The following is a 23841-nucleotide window of genomic DNA, read 5'->3' as shown; positions in this document are numbered from 1 at the left end:
GAGGGCATACGTTTCAGTTTTACCTTTGGAGAAACAGCAGTTTTGCCAGTACCGAAAAAAGTTATAATAAAGGAATTTTCCCTCTTAAGATGAATTGCCAGTCTGAGAGGAAGCGGTTAGGGAATGGTGGCCCATCAGCCAGAAAGCCGAAGAACAACCATTAATAAGCACTCCTTGGTTGAACACCTATCATTATGGGGGCTGAGCTCCCTGGGAGAGGAGTGCCATTCTGCCTCCATCTGACATTCAGAATTGTCAGCAAGGGAATGAATGAAAAAGTATGAAAAACTGCCCAAAACAGACAGAAGAAGTCTTCGTTTGGAATAAAGAATAAAAAACTAAAATTGGAACATTTCATTTCTTTCAAGAGAGTTCTACAGGTGAAATTAGAATTGTTATAGTTACTTTGATTAACTTGTAAAAAGTAAGACTTGGGACATTTTATATGTAAAATGTTTAAGTGCCTCAAATTTTCAACACATGTTGAAAGCCTAAAATGAGAGCCTAATTTTGAGAACCTAAAATGGAGAAAAGCGAGATTTTTATAGAGCATCAATGGTTTGCCTTTTGAAGCTATTTTTGAAAAGCCAGAGAAAGGTTCAGAATGTCTAGATCATGGGGCTATTCCTTTAAGTAGGATTTCTCAGGTCATGTTTCCATCAGGAAGTAGGTAAGTGGCCAATTTCTCATGTAGTTCCACAATCTTCAACAAAATCAACTTATTACTGGATTCTGATTGCACCACGAGATGTAAATTGTCAGTTCCCCAACCAGCTGGTGGTTTCTGTGGCTTGAGGAGGGCTGTCAGCCAGTCTATGGGCTGAAATGTTGGCGACAAGGCAACATTAACATGGAAACATGAAGTCGCTCAAAGGCCATTATTTCACAGGCTGGTGGCTGGACCCTTCTTGGCGCTGAAGAAGAAAGGAAAAATAAATTGTCTTGGTGCTTACTAGGTCAGGAAGTGAAGTCAAGGATTAGCCTGTGTGTGGGGAGAAAAAACTTCATGAGGAAATACAGGAAAGAAACAGATGAGTATACAATTAGGGGATTTAATTTCCAAGTCTTGTGGTCTTCTCAGTTGGTGAGAAGTTAGCTATAAATGTCGTGTAATATGTCTTAGCAACTTGTAAACTCTGTCTGGGCAGGGACCAGGTCTGGTTTGCTCAATACTTTACTCCTGGAGAACCTAGTTGGTACTTAATAGATTTTTGTTAAATGAATGAGTGAATGGATATCTAAACTATGACTGTAATAATGTTTAGTAACAGAATTATAACAGTTTAAATCATGAAACAATGAAATGCTGTGGTCTTGATTATTAAAGGCAACTGGTTGAAGGACCTGGGAAAAAGTCATAATTCTGAACTTCATAATTAAAATGAATGTGTTAGACTAAGTTGTCATTATTCTTTCTGTTTTCATAAAAGTCACATGAACATATAGTTTCAAGAGTTGAAACCATCATTGCTCCTGGTGTGTCCTACTTCTCAGAGGCAGTTATTTTTACTTCTTTTTAGCTGTTTCTTATAGTATTTTTCTACACATACCTAAATAATATGTTTATGGTACCAGCTCTGGTTTTTCAATTTTAATAATTATCTCTTAAAACACAATGGAAGATGAGATTTTAGCTCTTTAAATTAAATCCTGCCCCCATCATACACCATTCCCTCAACTTTCCATTATTAACATTATTAGCTGTGTTATTAATGAAAGCACATTTCAGAGCTGAGACATGTCATATACTATGATTTCTTTCATCTCTCTTTTGAGGTGAATTCTTGTTTCATAAATTTCTTAAGTTGAAATTGATTTTTCATCACAATTTTGAAGGCTTATTCTTTCATCTTCTAGTTTCCTATGGTATTGTTGAGAAGCTCTAAATTATCTTCACTCTTGCTCTGTAATCTCTCTCCTCTCTCTTTGTCTCTGTCTCTAACTTTTTTTGACTGTCATCAGTGTTCAAAAATTTCATGATGAGGTTCCCAGATATGGGTATATTTCTTCCATTGCAAGACACACAGTGGATTTTATCAGTCTGGAAACTCATCAATTTGGGGAAATTTTATTGGATAATTTCTTTAATATTTTTACTTTTTTTTCTTTTTGCATTTCTACTGTTAAGCGTTATAGTATTCTGGGATGGAATAATATTCTCTGTCTGTCTCCCTTTTTCACTTGCCTCTGCTTTTTTCCATCTTTTCCCTCTTATTTTTTACTTCTCAATGTTTTTTCAAGCCTTCTTGTATTCCTAAAATTAAAATTTTAACTTCTAAGAGTTCTTTCTTTTCCCCTAGTTTTTTTTCTTTAAATAAAATCCTGTTCTTATTTCACAGATAAAATATATCCTCTGATTTTTCTAAGGATATTAATGGTAGTTTTCATCTCATTGTATAATATCTGTTCCCTTTAAATTGCCTCTGTCTGTTCAGTCTCACTCTTTTTTATTACAGACATTCCTCAGATGTCTCAAAATCCTTGGACATTTTCTCATATTGTGAAGTGGGATGCTATAAAGCTGATTGGCATTCATTCTAGATTGATCTGTCTGGGACTTTTTGTTGGAAAATTTCCAATAGCAGTATGTATCATCCTTTTGTGTTAGTGAGATTCTAGAATCTGCTATTAAAAGTATGTACCAAAAAAAAAAAAGTATGTACCATGACCAACAGTATCCACATCACCTGGGAGCTTGTTAAATATAGAAGCTGTGACCTCACCCAAAACCTACCGATCAGAATCTGCTCTTTAACAAGATTCCCAGGAAAGAAGCATTATCCTGAAGAACAATCTTCTATTCATCTGCTCAGGATGCCTAAGACTGGACATCAGCACAGCAGGAAGCCAATGGGAGGGGCAGATTGCAGGTGTTTCCACATTCAAATGATGACCATTTAAGTAATCTGATTATAGGGCAGTGTCCCTGATTTTACCATTCCCTGGCATCATAATCAGTTCAGGAAGCCATAAGAAACTTCCATAGACTGGGTGGCTTAAATAATCAACATTTACTTCTCACAGTTCTGGAGGTTGGGAAGTCCAAGATCAAGGTACCAGTAGATTTGGTATCTGGTAAGGGCTCTCCTCCTGGTTTGCAGATGGCTACCTTCACATGGTGGAGAGATAGACCTCTGTGTCTCTTCCTTTTTTTCATAAGGGCATTAATCCCATCATGGGTGGCCTACACTCAGGACCAAATCTGACCCTAATCACCTTGCCAAATACCATTACATTGGAGGTTAGGGCTTCAGTATGTGAATCTCACGGGGGTGGGGGTTGGGGGGGACACATGTATTCCATAGCACCTGGAGTCCCTGTGTTTTAGCCTTTTCGGGTAATAAGCCTCCAGTTTTCTACAAAGTTGAGCAGATCATCTAGTAATCTAGCTGCTTCTTCATCCTCCTCAATTTCCTGTCCCAGCCTTCTGATGTACCTGGCAGATCTAATTTCTGAGCAAATTAGCCTTTTTTCCTGGCAGCTAAAACTTGTCTTCCCTTCTCTTCCATTTTATTTTCTTTATGGACTTAGGGTTTTCAAAGATTCCTATGCCCTGATTTTAGTGAATTTTAAAGTAATAACAGAAGCAAACATGTAGATTCAATTTACATCTTTAACCTAAAGTAGACTAATTAATCTTTAAGTTTCCTTCTGACTCTAATTTTATATACCTATTTTTCTATTATCACTAGAGACTCAATATATCCTATTATTGTTTTTTGCTTATTTGTTTCTTTATAATTTATTTTTATTCCCAAAATCTGAACTCTTTCATTTATAGTTGCTTCATAGGAAAAGCAAAATGTTAAAAGCATTTACTTGTCTGGAAATCTTCCTCCATATGTGCTTTTTCAAAAAAGAAAATTTTCAGGTGTATAGAGGATGTTTTAGTGCTCAAGTTTAATTTCAACCCAGCTCTCAGGTCAAAGTAAATTATCATCAGCAGGATTCAGTGTTGCTAAAGGGTGTTAGAGTTTCAGAAACACAGCAGCAGCAGGTGTGTTTTAGTTTTACCCCTCAGTAATTATTTGGCATTTGAATAAGTTTCTAAATAATGTGCTACCAATCAATCATACTTCCACATAAAACTCAGCACTTTAAAATTTTTGATTATAATTGGACCTGCTATTTAGTGAGTAGTAAATTGGAGGTTTGGGAGGCAAATGGCTCATTACAATGACAGCTTATTGACCACTCTGCAAAGTATTGATTATACGATAAGAATAAGTTCTCATAATTATTATTTCTTATATCCATGGAAATGATGGAACAAGAACATCATTGGTCAATATTGCTACACAAGTATTTTCTTATATGTGTATATGTAGAACAAAAACCAAAAGAAATGCCTCTTGATGAAAGATCTCCAGGTTGAAGATTCTCTGTATATGTTAACATGTCCTTCAGCCTTAAAATACAGCTAACTAAGTTTAAACGAAACTTCCTGAACTTTATTTGCTATAGGACTTTTTAAATTTTCTTTTGCATGGCATTATAAATGCTCCCATAGAAACAAGGCAGATAGGGACTGAAGCCAATATTGTGATACCTCAGTACAGTGCCAGCTTTGTCTCTCCTGAGCACAGTTCAATACTTGGCACATACTCAGTAAATACTTTCAGAATAATTTCTGAGCCAATTTAGATAAGGTGTACTTCTTCCTTTCATCAATATTTTTTAACCAACTTCTTCAGATTGTCACCTGAGTTGCTTGAGGTTTTATCTTCCTCCCTGCTGTAGATTCTCCAAAGCTAACACTTAACTAGTTTGCCTTACAACCAGGGATTAGTTAAGTTAGGAAACATGTGGCAACTTGAGCTCCCTCTTACTACCTCTTAAAATAAACTTGCCCCTGGGCATTTCCGCAGTGGAGAGATGACTAAGCCTAGATGATCCGGATTGATCCAGGGGCCTGGCCTTTGGTTCATTTTCCAATTGAATCTTTATTATTGAAATCTCTCTTTAGAAAAGTGTTTCCTTTTCCTAGTGTCCTATATCCTGGGTGTCATTTGAAGTAATATCAAAGCATCTTAAGTGTTATTCAAATTCTCTTTGATGATTTTTATAGTACCACAGGCTTCTTATTTCAATTATAGTTTGCTAAACTGTTGACATACAAGATATATAAGAGATGAGAGTAAATGTCAATTTGATGGCATGTCTCTGCATTTTTTAGCAGCAAAATTATTTTTTTTTTACATCTCTTTTACATTTAAATGAATGGATCTTTGTAGTGGATATATCTAGTTGAAGGTTTCAGTGTGTTGACAGATTTTAACAAGTATTGGAAAGGAGCCTTATACTCTTGTGTGTCCCTCACAGAAACTAATTAACTGTTAAATACACACGTAAAGGATCAGTTCCATTTGTGATGTCTGGTATTGCAGTCTACTTGGGCTGCTATAGCAAAATACCCACAGACTGGGTGACGTAAACAACAGACGAATATTTTCTTATAGTTCTGGTGGCTGGAAGTTCATGATCAAGGTGCCTACAAATTTGGTTTCTGGTGAGGGCTCTCTTCCTGGTTTGCAGATAGCCTCCTTGCTGTGTCCTCACAAGGCCTTTCGTTGGTGTGATGAGGGTGTGCGGTGGGGGGCCAGGGGAGCATGCACACTCTGGTATTTCTTCTTATAAGTAAACTAAGCCTGTCAGATCAGGATGCTGCCCTTCTGACCTCATTTAACTTTCCTTACTTTCTTAGATGCCCCATCTCCAGTTACAGCCAAATTGAGGGGTAGGACTTTAACATAACACATTTTTGGCAGACACAAACATTCAGTCCTAAGATCTGATTTTATAAAATTTGTTGTATTTATCATTTTGAGTTGGTCTTGATTAATTCATTAAGGCCTAAATGCAAAAGTTTTCAAGAAAAACACTACATCAGTTTTTATTTCTTCATAGGGAAGATTGGCACCTAATGATTTTCCTGACAATGAGCATTATATGAAGTATAAGCAAAAAAATATGTCATCTTTGATTCTAAGCTGTGTGTGACTCAATCATTGATCACAACTCAATCACCTTCAACCAAAGATTTTCAATAGTGCTATATGTTCGTTTTTATGTTTTAAATTTATTTTTGAAAAATTTTTTTGCTGCCTCCTATGTGATGGTACATTTAATTTAAAATTTAGTTTATTTAAGAAAGAGTGCACTTTGAACAATTTTTTTGTTTGTCTGTTTTAGTCCTTATTTCACATCCTAGCTCTTAAAGATAATATATATTTGGCATAGACTTTTATAGACAAAGAAACTGAAATCCCGAGGGAAGAGAAACAAGAATCTTGATATGTTAATCTGTAGAACATGCTTTTTTCGCCTTTGGTCAATGTATGTAGTTTGAGATGTGGTTGAAACTTGAACCTCATTCTGCTAGAGGTGATTTAATAGATGAATTGATTCTAAACCTGATGTAGCAGATAGTCCTAGCAGAAGAAGAGCTCTGGAAATCACGTGGACATCTGACCGCTCTCTCTTTAGTAAGTTTACCCAGAACCTGGAAGCATTTTTGCACAGCCTGCCAGGTTGAGATGAGGTTTCACAGAATGACTGAACGTCAGGCTAGTGGGCATCAATTTTGTTTTCAATGGTGGTGAATTCATCATGAGTCTTTTTGTTAGTTTACAGCCAACTCATTGTAAATGGTATCTATCAATATAAACACAAAAAATTGAATTATGTAGTAAAAAAAATAATGGATTGTTTCAAATTAGCATGGCATTGATGGTAAGCTCCTGCTGCAGAAAAGCAGAGCTGCTCTTCAGGCCTTTCTGGGGAGAAAATCCAAGCTCTGAGTCATTGTGAAGCTTTCCCATGATAACTAATCATCCATAAATTTTTGAATCTGCCTCTCTGAGCTGAGTCAGTTCAGTGAGACAATGCATGTGAAAGCACCCACAGCCCTTTGACAAAGAGCAAAACAGAAATTTCTAGTGGTGTTATCATTAGTCCAAAATGCATGGTCCTATCTGCAGAGTGCTGCAGTTGGACCTTTTTGTAACGAATGGCAAGGAGTTTCCCCAACAGAGTAAATGCGTTCATTTTACTAAAACTGGATTTTTGTAGTCTTCCTAAAAGAAGGGAATCATTTGAGACAGTATTTTAGAATTTTTTTTTTTCTTGAGGAAGAAATAACACTTCACATGACTAATTTTAATCCTGGAGTCCCTAAGTAGTCATGTGTGGCTGATTTGTGACAGATACATTCAAAACTATCCTTTTATTCTGTGAGTCTTCGACTATTTACAAGTCTAATATTGCAGTATCCTGGTTCAATCACCTTCACAGTCTTTTATCTTCTGGAATATCATAGACTCCTGGGTTTATTTCAGTGATGAAACAGACTGCTTTTTGCAACATAATCCAGAAATACCAGCAACAGTAATAATAGTTTAATTGTATATTACCTATTCTATGTTAGGACAGTGAAATTAATCTGTATATTTTATATAGTATCGGTAATATGATTGTTGCATCATTTAAAAATAGAAATCATGCTCACTAGCTGAACAACAGCAAGCTTTTTTCTTTTTCTTTCTTTCGTTTTTTTTTTTTTTGAGATGACTATTCAGCATCTAGTGGATAGGTTTTTAACAACAAAAATACCTGCTATAAAAATTAGCTTCTTTATTAGTTTTGTAGGATGCATGATCTAAAATTGTAAGGAAATAAAGTATGTAAACAGTCATTCATATTGCTGAGGAGACATTGAATCCTTATATAGTTGCCTCTTTATTGAACGAAGAGCACCCAGATCTTCAAAGTTTATTTCGAAGTAGATTTGCTGAAACTTAAATATATTATAAAAAGTTCATTTTACCACTTTGTAGTAGTCACTAAAGAACCATTAATTTTCCAATGTTAATGTACTTTTTTATGAGTATTGACAATGAAATGTTAAAAATATACTTTTTATATCATTAGTATGTTCTTCAGAATATTTTTTAAATTTAAAATTATTTATATCACATTTTATTGATACAAATTCTCTTCCAAGCAGAATATCTCTTCAGGTACTCCTCAGTTAATAATGAGAAAATTCTAAATCTTTATGCTTCACTAAGTTAGTCACTTGATACTTCTAAAGTATCAGTAGTAGATTCAATAGCAATCAGATCTATAATAGGTAAATCCTAAATTGCAGTTTTAAATTAAATCCTTCTTCACAATTAATCTAGCCAAACTGGGAAAGAAGGCATACTATTTATCTTGTGCAAGACAAAAAGGGAGGAAAGAAACAGTTTTCTGTGATTCTCTAGGTGTTTCTACATTGATGCATATGGCTTTTTAATGTTCTTTATTGTTTGTTTTGTTTTTTGAGGATAAATGACTAGTTGACTTTTTTGGAGGTCCAACTCAGGTGGAGGAATTGGCCACTGGACTAGAACAGCACACTGCTGAGAGGGTAAAGACATGAAGTCTTCTCGTAGAATAGCTACCGTTACTCAGGAATTTTAGGTAACCCCAAGGAAACCAACACTCCAGAGAGATGAGAATTTATTTATGCAGCTTTATTACTTTCTGCCTCCTACCCCTATCTGAGTTTTCCTTTAGTTCTTGTTATTTTCTGGAGTCCTGGGTGTAATATGTCTCTCCTATAGCTTTGCTGCTTAAAATGTGGTCCATGGGCCAGAGGCTTGTCAGAAATGCAGAATTCCAGGCCCATCTTGGATATACTGAGTCAGATCTGCATTTTGGCAAGTCCCTTCACTTTCCCTCAGATGAGTGCCTGTGCCTGTTTGAGGAACAGAGTCCTAGATTTTCCTGGATATCTTGTCTGCTCAGTCTATCGCTCCAATAATTAATATTGATATTTACAATATAAAAGGTAGGCCTATACTGCAGGGTAATAAATCAGTCTGAATATGTTACTATGATGTGGTCCAACAATTTGTCATAAGAATGACCTATTCCTATGGGTTGTCAAAATGTCAGGCAACAAAGAGCAGAGGATACTAAGTTCACATACGCATATCCTATATCAGGGGTCCTCAAACTTTTTAGACAAGGGGCCAGTTCACTGTCCCTCAGACCATTGGAGAATACACACTATGGGCCTGGGACGAGTCGGCTGCTAAACAGGACAGGCAGCTGCAGCAAAAACACCCGGCGGGCTGGATAAATGTCCTAGGCGGGTGGCATGTGGCCCACGCGCCATAGATTGAGGATGCCTGTGACCTATGTAATTCAAGTTCCAAAAAGAATTCAGGTCCCTATTGTCACTAATTTCCATTGTATATCTCAAGGCTTCCCATTGCTGTTTGTTATGTTGGCTACCACTGTAAAAGGTCTGGTGTTGGGTGGGCATTCTAGTGAAAGAAAGAAATGCATAGGGTAATGACAGTGAGCAGCCCAGCTAGCCTTGGTGTGGGAGCTGAAACTGAACCTGACCTCTGAAGACCCAGGATCAGGTGGCAGCTGGCCAATGACTGGAGATGGAACATCAGATAATGAACTTGACCCACTTGCAGGTAAATTTCTTCATTTATAAAGTTGGAGCAATGATACTGCCTTACATAACTCAAGGGCTATCGTGAAAAAGTAGATAATAGTTAAAAAAGAACTTTTCAAAGGGACACATGCATCTATGGTGAGTTAATATGAGGTTCCAAACATTTGAGCAAGTCTTTTTAATTTTAAAATAAAATCAGAACCAATATCTATAGATTATTTTATGTTTTCACTCATATGCCACATATAAGTATGGATGATACCCCCAAAGGTTGCATTTATGACCTTTAACTCCAGAGGCACAGAAGACATATAATTCTTCCATGTCTTACTGACAGCAGTGTTTCTCTAAGTATAGTTGTCTGATCCACCTGTCTCAGTATCTCCAGGGGTCTTTGTGAAGGCAATGGGTTTGAGGAATCTTCGGGAACACTATGTCATTCTGATGCATTCTAAAGTTTGAGAAACTAGTCTGAGTGTATTTTTATTGTTAATTTTAGGAAAAATGTAGAAATTTTACTTAAGTTAACTTGTAGGCCTTTTGGTTTTATAACAGCTATTCTTAATTTTCCCTTTTATTCTTACTCTGGTAAAAGGAAATTGTAAGTCTGCTTTCTTTTTCCTTTTAGTTGTTTACTCAACAACGATTTCTTGAGCATCTAATACAACTGTGAAGGTTTATCATCTGTGCAGGGAACCAACTTAATTACTTTTCGCATTTCTGAGTTATTTGGGCAATAAATTGAAATATAAATACATTGAAATATAAATACATTGAAAACTGAGATTCTTTGGTCAGATGTTTGGTAGAGATGTGGACCTCAGCCACAATCTCTGTAGACAATAAACCATCATAAATTTGGGGGTGTTTCTTCCCCTTGTCTTTGATTTTATTTGTTAAAATTAATTTGCTTTCCTCTCTACCTTTTGGAATATTAAGCAAAGAAAAATAGACATAGAATAAAATCAGGTTATTTTGCTCTTTCATGTCACACTTTGATGCATGAAGTTCAAATGCAAATTCTGGTATAGTGGAGATTATTATAGTGGATTATAGTGGAGGTCAGTTTTTTTCGTATTTTCACTTAGAGAAGTTGCTGATGATGTGGAAAATTCTCAGTCAAGTGTTTTGTATGTCTTCTTAAAAACATGAGATGGAGAATTAACAATCCTAGACATTTCAATTGTTAGTCATCCGTCAGCCTAATTAAGTACTTATTTTTCTTCTCACAGTCCATTCTTTAAGCTAACAATTAATTCATGGACTTAGTCAATCCCTTATTGAGTGAACCTGTTCATCTTTATGTATAATTGCCTAACATCTTCAGAATAAAAGCATTGTTTGCTTTTATCAGTTAAACCTAAGGTGATGAAAACGTAATTTATACTCAAGCAGTATATTCTGAAGTGAGTAGTGGAGGTGATCTTTTACAATCATGTTAGATCATCCCCTTTCCTCCTAAAACCCTTCCAATGGCTTTCCAGTTCCTCAGAGCAGAATCCAACTTCTTCGACTCTGCAAGGCGCTGGGCGATATGGTTCCTACTCACTTCCTCTCCTGTCTCAGACCACTCTGCTCTTGCTCCTTCCATTCCAGGCACACTAGCCCTCCTTCTGCTTCTCCAGTAGAACTCTCATTCTTGCCTGTGCTGTGTTCTGGCTGCTGCTGCTTCATGCCACTGGGCCTTTGAAAAGTTTGAAGTTATTTAATAGCATGATTGGGTTTATGGATGAATGAATGAATGAATGAATAAATGTACAATGAGTTGAGGAGAAAGGATTTTTTTTTGTCATGAATATGACCTTAGTTAGGCATTTTGCAGAGTACTTTGAAATATGTTTCTGATATTGGTGAGGTCTTTCTAAGTGTACTCAGAAAGAGTTTAACAAATAAGGTAAAGTTAGGATTAGCATTCTCAGAACAGACCTGAATCTAAGCTTAGAAACTGAAATTTGCATATAAATAGAAAATCAAATCAGTTTTCTAAACAGGTATTTTTGAAAATCCAATAACAGGTTAACAAACCTAAGGTTTATACAAACACAGAGAATATTTTTGACTTAATTTTAATTAAACTTCATGAAGTATTTGATTGATAAGTGAAAAAGGAACAAAGCATTCTCTCAGCATTCCAAATAGCAATGAAAGATGTTGATGGCTTAAAAAAAAAAAAAAAAAAAAAAGGATCCCAGGCTGCCTGTCAGTTACCCAGCCAAGTAATTCATAACAAAAGGCAGGTTAAAACACTTCACTCCTGAGCAGTGTGTTGGGAGATGTGAGACATTATGTAAAGTTAAAGTGAGAACATGGTGATGTATTTTCTTCTTTCATTCACACGCCATTCTTTATAAGCAGTATACTTGAAAGTTTGTCTCAGAGCATTTTGCTTTTCCTCTGGGGAAATGTGAAAGAAAATTATCTGCATAGAATAGAAACATGTTAATGTTTGTTAATTTATTCTAGGAAGGATGCAGGTGTATTACATTTGAGTGAGACTGCTGTAGTTTGTGGCAAATAGTGATTTCTGTACATGAACATTGGAAGTGCTCAAGGCTAGTTATCACTGATTTTTGAAGTGGGAAATGGTTGGGGGATATATATATATATTGAATTGAGAAAAGGAGATAGCAATGAAATATATATAAGCATTTTACTATCTCTTTCTCAATTTTCTTTTTTCAAGTACTGTCATTCTTAAGTTTCTATTAATTGAACTATAAATGGAGTAAAACCATTACCCAGGTTTCAGTATTGAGTAGAAGACAAGTGAGGTTAATCTCATTTGGCTGAAGAGCCTGAGAAGATGGTCTCCGACCCAGGCACAGAACGAACCACAGTAGTTGATAACCTTCGTAGAATAACCACATATCACATCAGTTGCTTATTTCCAAAGGGGTTCACTCCATTTTAACCATCTCCTCAAATTATTTTTATGCAACTTTGCCACCATTCTAAACATCTACAATTAAAACCTTTGCTCTTTCCTTTTTTAAGTGTGTCAAAGGCACATCTGGCTTTTCATTGTAATGCATGGCTCACCTGTCATAATGTATTTCTACATTAATACCCTTCCTTTAGTCCATAGTGCCCTGCATACATATCTAGACTTAAATTGATCGACATTTAAACCTTAAGGTATACTTGTCATCCTTCTTTACTTTAGGTTGATTTTCTGAGTTTTGATGTGGTTGTATTTTTTAATTTTATTTTTTGTCAAGAGAAAATGGGAGGAAAAGTTTAGAATCATAACCTCCATGATTTATATGCTATTCCTTTCCCTCATTCTACCTGTTTAAAATTTAGACTTCTAGTACCAAATAATTACACTTTCTCTTCTTGAAGGCTTTATTAGTGATGAATAAATTTAGTGGTTTTGTCCTTGGTTTGGCACCAGATTCAGCATTTACATAACCGCCATTGTTGGGGTAATCTGTCATATGAACCTACTAGTCTTTTGTTAGAATTTTGGAGGCTCAATGTTTTTGAAAGCCTTTGCAAGCCTAACTGATAACTAAGGAAATACAGAATTGGAAAATGCCTGATATGTATAGCTTCCAGGAAAGATGAGGACATTCTAATGATTTATAGGAATTTAAAGCCTCTCCTGAGTTAACTAACAATTTCCAATTTTTTTGTGTGTGCTACCATCCACACTTTTTCCCCCTTAACTATTTATAAGTTGGAGAAATTTTATCTAATGCTTTTCTCAAAATCAAATAATTCTCTTAATATTGCTATCTACAATCTGTGAGAATTGACTGAAGGTAATATTTAGGATTGTATCTGAAGTACCAAAAATGAATATTCACTTCATTGTGGATTTTAAGATTAGCATACCCACACCATAGAAATATTAGAAAGGAAGTATTTAATATATGACATCATTTAGAAAATTGTATAATTTGGCAAGGATAAAATATCTTACTATTCTCACTGTTTAATGATAAAGTCAAATGCTGTATTGCTTTCAGTATTGTTATTTTGTGGCCAATAGTTTTAGACCATTTGATAAGGTCTAAAATGTTTATATTGGCAACTTTTCAAATTAAAGTTAAGTTATTAATGCCATGTTTAGATGTCTGGTAATATAAAACCAATTTGCTCTGGTTCAGTCTGAGTAAGAATGACTAAACAAGAAAACACCTAGGAGATGCTTAACAGAATGTGGAATTTAAAAAACAAAGCAAATGCTTGTAAAGTTTGTTCTGTAACCTACTTTAAAAGGTGGTATGCTGTTATTCTATCCCACAGGCCGATATAAATGAAAATAGAGATCAAAGGAAATATTTGATTCGTATATTAATAAGGACTTTGCCTGTTAAAGAAACATTCTTGGACTAGGGACAAATAAGTGGGTACACTTCTTTCTGTAGGTAAGACAATTAATTTTTTCAGAAGAGCCAATAGACTATGATGATACACTTTACACAGTCAGACAGGAGTGGTAGTTTCTTCACTACAGCAGGAGAGACTGTCACTAAAATGTTTTAGCTGGGATCTTCTGAAGGGCAGGAACATTTCCCCCACTTCTGTGGAATGTTTTCCCAATGGTATATGCTAAAAATAAAGATGCAGAAAACCATGCATGTTGAGTCCTATGTACAAACACAATCCTTCCACCTTTCCTTAAATCAGAACTATTGCAAAGTAACTGAACAATGTAAAACTCTCCTATGTTAGGGGACAGTGTGTCGACTTCAATAGAGTTGTTTCTGGCAGGTGTATATAATGTGATTTTCTGTAAATTGTTTACAAGGTGAGATTTTACTAAACCAATTAGTAAATTTTAAAAAAGTTTTCTATCCCTTAGGAAGGCTTTGAATAGGATAATCCAAAAGAAACATGGCAGGGCAAAGGCAATAGAGGTAACCTAAACATTTGTACCTCCATAATATGCTGAAATAAAAAAAAATAAAAAGAAGGAAAGAAAGAAACATGAAATGGGAATAGCACAAAAAATGTTCACTCATTACCAATCAAAAATGCAAATTGAAATAGTGAGATTCCATTGTTCAGCTAACAAATAGGTAAACTTTCTTTGAAAGACACCATTAGGTGAATGATGAAAATACGACATGCCCATCCTCTGGATGTGTATGCTAATGTAGTCTGAGCACAATAGCACACAAATCCTACTCAGAAATTTTCCTGAGAAAAGAATTGAGTTTGTTCACAAAATTTAGCCCCTAGTACAAGATTGAAATTTCACCCATTAGTTAGTTTATGGTAGACTCTAATTGTTCATTAAATATAGTATTTAAGTCAACAATGAAAAATATATCTATTGTGTAGTGCTGAAATCAAGTTATACATGTATATGTACACACTCACATACTTGTATGTATGTAGACATATGCAGACACATAGAGAAATATCCAGGATGTATATTCACTAAGATGATAGATAACTCTACCTCTTGCACCTGGAACAGAATAATAGAATAATGAGTATTTAAAATTTTTGTCTATTTTTTAATGATACATCACATTTTCTTTATCTTTGTTCCCCAGGTATTGCTTATTTATAAAATAAAGGAAAGAACTTTTTTCTTAGTATTGTCCTGAATATTAGTGACTATATAAAAAAATAATTATTGATAATATCCTGGCAAGTAGTTCAGGCCAATAATGAAAGACATTAGTTAATTATTTTATGAAATTCAGATGATTTTCTTAGCCCTCTACTAAAGTAGGACACAGCCATACTCAGAGTTTATCCTAAATTTGTATTGTAATAAGTACTTAAAGCAAAGGCTCTTCTAGTTTATCTGGAATTTACTTTTGTGGTAAAAAACTTTTTACAAAAAAAATAATTCAAGATAAAGGAAGAGAGAAGGAATTGGATTCTAAAAGTGTCAGAGCTCTACTAATCTATAAGTGTTGATAGATTACTTTTGAAATGTGGATTTCCATCTCATTTTGGTGGCTTAATCCTTAACTGGTTGTTTGTATATTTTAGGAATATATCACAAAAGTTGAAATCTAATTTTAGTACAGTTTTTACTCTCTTGATTTCTTTTTATAATGTAATTTTGTTGATTGTGGATTATTTACAATGTTAGTTAAATTGTGTAATCAGCATAAATATATGCAATCATGCAATTTAATTAGGGAATGTTGTTTAGGAATGTAATGACAGAATTCAGACATTCGTGGCATTTTAGAAATTCTTGGGAACTTTATTTTAAAACTGCTACTTGGATGAATGGTGGTTGATATTCAAATTTAAATATTTCTCCTTTCCAAAAAAAGTGGAAAAATCTTATTAAATTCAGTGGTATGAAATAAAGTATTAAAAGTATGATACAGTCTGTGAATAATCAAAAATTGTTAACTAAATTAATACTGATATTCGTTTCTATTTCTCATCATTTTATCAGTTTTTGGCTTAAAGTTTTCCCATACTTGGGAATGGTAAAATTATAAGATGGTTTGTTTTTTAACTCAAAACCATAAGTTTACATATACAAACACTTTTTTCCATATCAAGATATTTCCCCTCTAATATTAGCATGGATTAATAATAAAGGGAACTGGTAAGTTGATAATGGCATGATTTATCTGATTTAAATCAGATGCAATTTACAAAATGTAATCTGAAAGAAGTACACATGCATTGGCAGTCATCTCTGGTCATTGGGTCAGTCAGCCTGGGCTCAACATTGGGCCATTATGTTTCTGACCCCACAAACTGGATATGGTATGATGACACTAGGGGATGAGATTCAGTCTATCAGACATCTGGCAGCCTTGATTTGGTAAAAGTCCCTCAGTAATTTGGGTCCCAGGCATTTGGAGATCATTTCTGACACTGGCCACCATTATAACAATTGACTCCATCTGGCCTGTTGTGGCTCAGAATTTTCACATGTTTCTTAGTGAGGCTGTTGGCCATGACTGGTCCTTGTTTACAGAAGTTTCCATCTCCCCTGATGGGCAGAGTCAAACTTTTCATGGAATGGGACATAGCTTCTAGTACCAAGCCCTTATTTTAAAATTAGCCATTACCAATACAGGAAACAAGAACAGTTTAGGATGGCTAATGATAAATAGGAGTGTTAGGGTATTTTACCAAGTAATTTTAGTTATTTGTTGTGCTATGCATCCACTCAATTATTATAATTCATGAATTTTCACAAATAAAATAGTAAACCTGAAAGCAAATGTAGAATACTTAATAAATGATTCAAATAGCCTAAAATGCATTAACAAGATATTTAGCTAAACAGTAGAATAATAGACTTTTTTTAGCTTGGGGAGACCATAAAGTCTATAAGGCTGAACCCCCTCACTGTACAGATGGTATGAGGTTGCATACCTAGGGAGTCTATGTGCTTTCTGGGTTCATGATGCCATATTCTTTATTGAAAATCACAAGGGCTTATTAAAGATAGATTCTCAGATTTAATCAAATGCCCCTTTTCTAATTTATAGACTATTTGTAGATTATGGCTCATGTAGAAATAAGCCTGTTCCCTAAATTTGACAGATTTGTACCTAAAAATATCAGTGGATGCTCTGAATTCTTTGACAATTGTCCTTTAATTATAAGATGAAAGGTTATCTTCATCACAGTAAAACATGTGCTGAAATCTACTTGGATTTCATTTTTCTTTTAAATTTGTACTAGACAGTTAATAGAAAATCCTCAATTCATGAGAAGATTAATTATTTATTTTAAAGTACTTCCCAAACCTTTCAAGATAGAACAAAAGATATAATCAATATTAATGTGCTATCACTTTCTGCTCTGTTTTTATATGAGCAGTGTTTTATTTCCTCATATTCACAGAGTCACATGATGGGACCTTATATTCCTTATTTGCTTTCACATGCTGGATTGTTTATATATTTTTGCTGTTTTAGGTAGCACATTTTGCTTAGATTATTATTTTTTTTAGATTGTTTTCTTATATCATAGATATAAGAAAAGATATAAGATATCTTATATCTTATAGGCTTTGTGGCAGATTGCTAAATTGATCCCTGAAAGATTAGTCAGAGGCAGTTTAGATAGTAGTTAAGACCCAACTTCATAAGGCACATCTGGTTACTTTCCCTGTTCATCACTTAACATCTCACATGCATGCAGCGATTTCCTCATATGTAAAGTGGGATAATAGCACATGCCTAATATATTACTAACCCTAAAGGAGGATTAACCATTGTTATTATTAACGTATTATTAGAAGCAATGTATAAAACACCTTTGTTTTATAACCATTAACACAGTTTTATTCTATTTATTTTAATAATAAATTTTTAATGATTATAATATAACAGTATATACTGTTATATTATTGTAGTATTAAAGATAACAATATAATAAAGATGTAGTAGTACCTTAAAGTGGTCTTAAGTTTTCCTAATGATGGCTCGTAATGCTGAGGATGCTTTATATTTTCCATAAGAACATTTAGCATTTATATATATATATAATTAAAATATTTATTATTTTATTTAATAGTAAAATTATAAGACATTACATCTTAAAAGTGTAAATTGGTTAAGCATATATTTTGGATTGAGCGCTTGCTTACTTAGATTTTCCCATTTTGTTTCATTTTATTTATTTAATATATTTTTCTTAAACTGCCAAGTGTTTTACACCAAATAATACCCTACAGTGACCCAGAACCCTACAATGACTGAAGTCAGAGAAGGGTAAGGACAGACAATAGGGGTGTTTGAGGCACTTGCATTTAGACTGCAGGATTTTATGGTTCCAACTCTCTGCCGCCTCAGAGATTGAACTCTCATGCATCAAACGTATAAAGTAATTCTCTGCTTATTTTCCATTTTTAACTTAAAATTGTTCTCTTTTCATCTACTTTATAGCTGTTCAATCTCACTGGACCATGTCCACATTCTTCAAAGACATGTGTTATATTTCTTACTGATTTCATTAACCAAAGAGAACAGAGATGATGAACTGTAACCATAAGTGTTACTGAACATTACCCAACTGGCCAGTGAGCTATTTTTGAGTTAAGCTCATCTCAGACAAATAGAGGCTTTTATAGATTTGTTTTCCCATTGTATTCTCCTTTTCCTACACCTTTCTCTGACTACTCAGAAATGTGATTAAAATCTTAATAATTTGGACAGGAGATTGCATACATAAACTTTTAAGACACTGTCTTAGATGAGCAGTAACCTCATCATTCATTCATTCATTTGTTATTCAAAAACTTTGGATACTTATTATATACCAATGCCGTTGTTTGTACTGATGGGAAAAATATGTAAGTAAGATACAGTCCCTATTCTGAAACATGTCTGTGTTCCCAAGACTCCCTCCAGCTTTGGTGATTTGCTAGGTGGAGTCACAAGATTCAGGATATAGTCATACTCACAGTTATGATTTATTATGGGAAAGGGAGACAGAGCAAAATCATCACAGGGAAAAGGCATATGGCACAATGTATGGGAAACCCGGGTCAAATTTCCAAGAGTCCTTTCTAGACACACAGGGCACATTTCATTTTTCCAGCAATGAGTTGTGACAATGCATGTGAAATATTGTCTAAACTGGAAGTTCATCAGAAACTCAGTTCCCAAGGTCTTATTGAGGGCTGGTAACTTAGTTACCTTTGGTCTAGCATGTGCCAAAATTCCAGACTCCCAAAAGGAAGACAGGTGTTCACCATAAACCATATTGTTCACCCAGTTTAAGTACAATGAGCGCCTTTATCAGTTGAGGAATGGTGGGAACCCTTCCCAAATCTAAGTTCTCAGATGCCAACCAAGGGCAACCTTGCAAATAGGTCTTTCTAAGGATAGCAGTCTCAGGCCTGCTACATTAACTCTTTTCTGCACAATCTCACATTTAAGTGGGAGTAAGCACAAGAGTGTTTAAGGAGTCAGGCAAAAGGAGTTATTGGATTATAGGGGAAAAACTCAATTAGCTCTGCTTGGGACTGTCAAAGAAAAGTTCATTTGAAAAGACAATATTGGAGCTGGATCTTGAAGGAGTTGTAAGATTTCCAGCAAGAGGTAGAGGAGTAGTTGGGACAAGAGCATGAAGTATGTTATAGTTAGAGGAAGAGTGAGAAGTGAACAATTTGGCAGGTATCTCTGGTAACTAGTGGAGAAAAGATTGGAGAAAGGAGAATTTGATAAGACCAGATAGAAGGCAAGAGATGATGGAGATGTGAGCTAAGGTACCTATGGTGGAGATAGAGCATGTAGCAGTCCCCAACCAAGAAGACAGAAAGAATCTCCTGGGCAACTTCAGTAAATTAGGATGTCTAGGTCCCACTCAAAGCCCTTAATATCTCTAGATGAAATGTTCTGTAAGCTTTGTCTGCTGTAGATGTCTTAAACTGTAGTGCTACCAGTCAAAACCTCAAACCTGGGGTAGTCAGTTCATTAATGGATGTATGCAAGAGTTTAACTATTTTTATAGAATTTCCTCTTCAGTTCTGCAATAAATTGAGATGCAAAGCCATGTGGCTATCTACCTTAGCCAAATATTTTCATCTATTCTCAGATGCATCTAGCCAGCAAATCTGCTTGCAGTGAACATTCTGCATGTTTCTGCAAAGGATTCACAGTGGTGATTTGGTTCACTTGTAAAGTGCAAGCCAAAGTGTTTGTCAAAAGGCACAGTAGTGATGGATCCTAATTACATAAGATGCATGTCAATTTACACAGTTAATACTTGGTGCTTCAGAGTATGTTGTGTGTATGCAGGACTCAAGAAATGAGGTTAAAATGTTTTCAGCACATAATTATTGGTTAAATGCAAGGTATTGAAATAAAATCACTAGAATAATATAGAAATATAAACATATCCTTCTCAGCACAGCTTTCTTCCCTTTTGCTTCTACTTTATTTATGTTATTTTACAGTATATGATGACACAACGGAGACTTGCAAGATTTGTAAAGAATAATATGAGGATATACATGAATTTCTTATTCTACTCTCAGACATTAACTGGACATTATGAGGTTTTATAATAATGTTCTATTAGAAAAAAACAATGAAGTACCTTCTCCAGGAACAGATTTTCTGCTATTATAGTCAAATAAAACATTTCAAGAATGGGTTGAGATCAATGTACATATTGTAAATAGAAAAATGTGTGTATTTAAAGCTTTCTCTGTTTTTTATCCAAATGGGAGTCATAAGATGTATTCATCATTTCCATGAGCTATCTGATTAACAACTATAGGCAAATATGTTGGAAAAAATTACCTTTGAAAGTTTTCCATCAGTGGTTGAATTAACATACAGTAGACAGAAAGCAAACAGTCTGTTCAACCAGACTATTCAAAGATCTCTCCTGTTGTTTTTGTTTTCACTACAGCTGGGAAGGGAAAAATTATATTACGTATATTCCTTTGGTTTACTTCTGAATGATTATTTTTGGTGCTGATTTAAAGAATAATATAAAATATTTTTATGAGTTTGAAAGCCTGTGAAATGCATAGGAGTAATTTGAAATATAGATAACCAAGTTGTGGTTTTTCTGATTATCCTCAGTCTTTATTTCTGTGAAACATCAGTTTTGACTTGTTTTATCTTCTCTGACTTGTTTTATCTTCTCTAAAAATCATTCAGAAGTGGGATGAAAATCCAAGCCAATTTCATACTTCAGTCTTGATGAACCGTGTACTACTGAATTATGAACATATAATAACATTTCCTCTATGCATGATCAGGTAGCCTTGCTTATTCATAACATAACTGGAAAAAAAGAATTAGACTTAAAATGCCAACCAAAAGGAACAAACAAAGGTACTCAGAAAAGCTGGGCACTAAAACTCACAAATTTTCTCATTAGAAAACCCATTCAGTTCTTCCTGAGATCCTGTTTACTCTTTGTAAATACAATTAGAGCAAGCAAGTGATCGGTTTTCAAAGTTTGAGGCAGCAAATTCTAGGAGGAACAAGAATGGAAGCAAGTCAACGTTTGGCTGCAATAGTTGTCGATGGTGACAGCAAAACAAGAGATAACAAATAATAAAACATTGTGAACAATGGGGAAAAATTTGAACCCACAGCTGTCTGGAAATTTGAAGCAGCATACAAGCTTGTTTCATACAGAGGCCTACCTGTCTGCTAAATTTACCATCCCCCAATAATCCTGCTAAAGGATGACTTTGAATGTTCACTACAAAAACAAGAGTTTGACACATTAATCAGACTTCTCAAATTTCAACTTAAGTGGGAAATGTAGACTTTATCGCTCCTCAGTTTTGAAGTTCCTTTTCATTTGTTCTCTAGAGTAAGAAGGCAGGAAGAAAAATGAGAAAGGGCATTTGAGGAAGTTGAGAATAGAATCCTACACAGAAAGCCCCTGTGATGTTAGACATTCCATGCACTTCCTGCCCTGTGCAAGATCCCAGGGGCTAGTGTGAGGTTAGGAGCCCTAATGAGCATTCTGGAAAGTACTGTTCTGTCCTACATTATAAATATCTAAAAAGAAAATGATGGAAATTAATATCAGGGAAGAGAAAATAACACCTATTTAAAAGAAACCAAGCATTGCTTTGAAATTCTGTTTTGAAGATTTTAATGAAGACTAATTCTTTGAAGTTTTAGGTTTTTTCCTGATTTACATTTTAGGGGACTGATATGCCTTTGGTTGAAGCTGTTTCCTTGGTGTGTATGTCTTTTCTTTTTAATTATTATTTTTCTATCTGGGACCATTTAATCCATTTCCTACATTATGTTTATTACCATTTCTTATCTATATGGACATCATAACAGGAATCCTGTACACTTTTTTCAGTTGTTCCTACATGACTATTTGTATTTACATGGCTGTCAGTGGTATAACTTGCTACCACCACAAGTGCAAGGCAAATGCTATGTCTGATGGTGACCTAAGTGTCATATTGGGAGATCTCTGATATAAAATTCTATTGCTTACCTTTGTTGTAAGCTGCCTCATATGTTTTTGGTAATGAAGCAGTATGTATAAATAAAGCAAATAAAATTGCTTCAAATAGCTTTGCCTAGAATCATAGGTCTTAGAGCCTGACACTTCCTCAGGTAAAGCTGTCTGTTTTTGCAGGTAAAATATTTTCATTCCCATTTAAAATATGGGGTAACAAAAGCACAGATAGTTTTTGAAAATTATGCCTGATCTCACAACCAGCAAACCTAACAGAAAGGATTTCAGCCCAGGTGTCCTGAATCCTTTCACAGTAGTTTTTTTAATTACTTAATTCTGCCTGGTCCTATGATGCTTGGTCCAAAGAGACTGTCAACAATGCTTTCATCTACTCATTCGGAAAGTCAATAAACATTTATTGAGTACTCTTCAATGGAAAGTAGGGACGACAGTGTTAAAAAAAAACAGTTTCTACAGTGATGATGACAATATTGATTAAGTGTGCATATTGAACACATACTATGTAGATGGTGGGAAGAGGACCACACTCAATGCTTTATGTACACGAGGTCTTTTCAGCCTACAGCAATTCAATGAATTACACAATGCTACATTTCTCCAGCTTTGGGGTTTCTCCCTGTGGAGCTTTGCTGTTTTGGTCTCTGTGGTCCTTTTAAGCTCTAATACTCTATAAACCCAAGAAAAGATCTAGATGGCAGAGGCTATGGTTGTGTTTCTTTCTGGGCTGTATCCACTAAGGCATCAGGCAATAAAAGATCTTTTAATTTTCCCGTGAAACCAACAAATAGCCTCTCTGTGTATAAGAACACCTTTCTGAGTTGAAAAGGAGATATTTTAGACCATTATGCCTATGATTAATAGAGGTAGCCTTTAGTTAGTTATTAGAGTTCTAAGTACCTGATTCAGTGGTATTATAAACTGCATTAAATACAGTTTGGTTTCTTGGAATGTTCTGGCACTGAGGGGAACATTGCAGCTATAATTAAATCACTGCTCTCTTAGCCCTTTTTGAGCCCATATTCTGCCAGTTATAAAGCCTGTCAATTCATATCTTTTGGTAATGCTTGTGTAGAAGAAGGCTGTTCTTGTTCAGAAACTGAATTTCCAATACTTGTGGTACACCTTCCCTGGCTGACCTACCAAAATGAAAGACTAGGAGTAATGATTAAATCTCATTTTTCCTCCCGTGGTAGGAGGATGAGCTGGGTCAGCGAGGCCAGTCTCTGCAGATGGCTTTAAAATACCTTTGTGATTTGATCTCCTTGCCTTGCCATCCATTTCTATAAGTGCCTATCACTGTCATCCTTTAGACCCTGACAAGCTTTCAAGGTGAGAACAGCACAAATGAACAAGAGCATTTGTGATGAATCCTGAGGGTGTCACTTATTAAATGAGTTAGGCAATGAACCAAGTCCGGCTTGTAAGCTACAAGGTAGCCTCACCCATTTACACGAAGATAATTTTGTGTATTATTTAACCCATTCCAATACGCTATTGTCTCTTTGCTGTCCAGCATA

General features: G+C 35.0%; 1 protein-coding gene across 2 annotated transcripts in view; it reads left to right on the top strand.

The window, feature by feature from the left end:
- PLXDC2 (plexin domain containing 2) overlaps positions 1–23841 on the top strand; it is a 381342-nt gene that overhangs the window by 129074 nt on the left and 228427 nt on the right. The gene's annotated exons all lie outside the window — the stretch shown is intronic.

The sequence above is a fragment of the Microcebus murinus genome, chromosome 25, assembly GCF_040939455.1.
Source record: "Microcebus murinus isolate Inina chromosome 25, M.murinus_Inina_mat1.0, whole genome shotgun sequence".
In the NCBI taxonomy this organism is placed as follows: Eukaryota; Metazoa; Chordata; class Mammalia; order Primates; family Cheirogaleidae; genus Microcebus; species Microcebus murinus.
The sequence above is the reverse complement of the archived record's forward strand: the minus strand, read 5'-3'. Positions and strand labels throughout refer to the sequence as shown.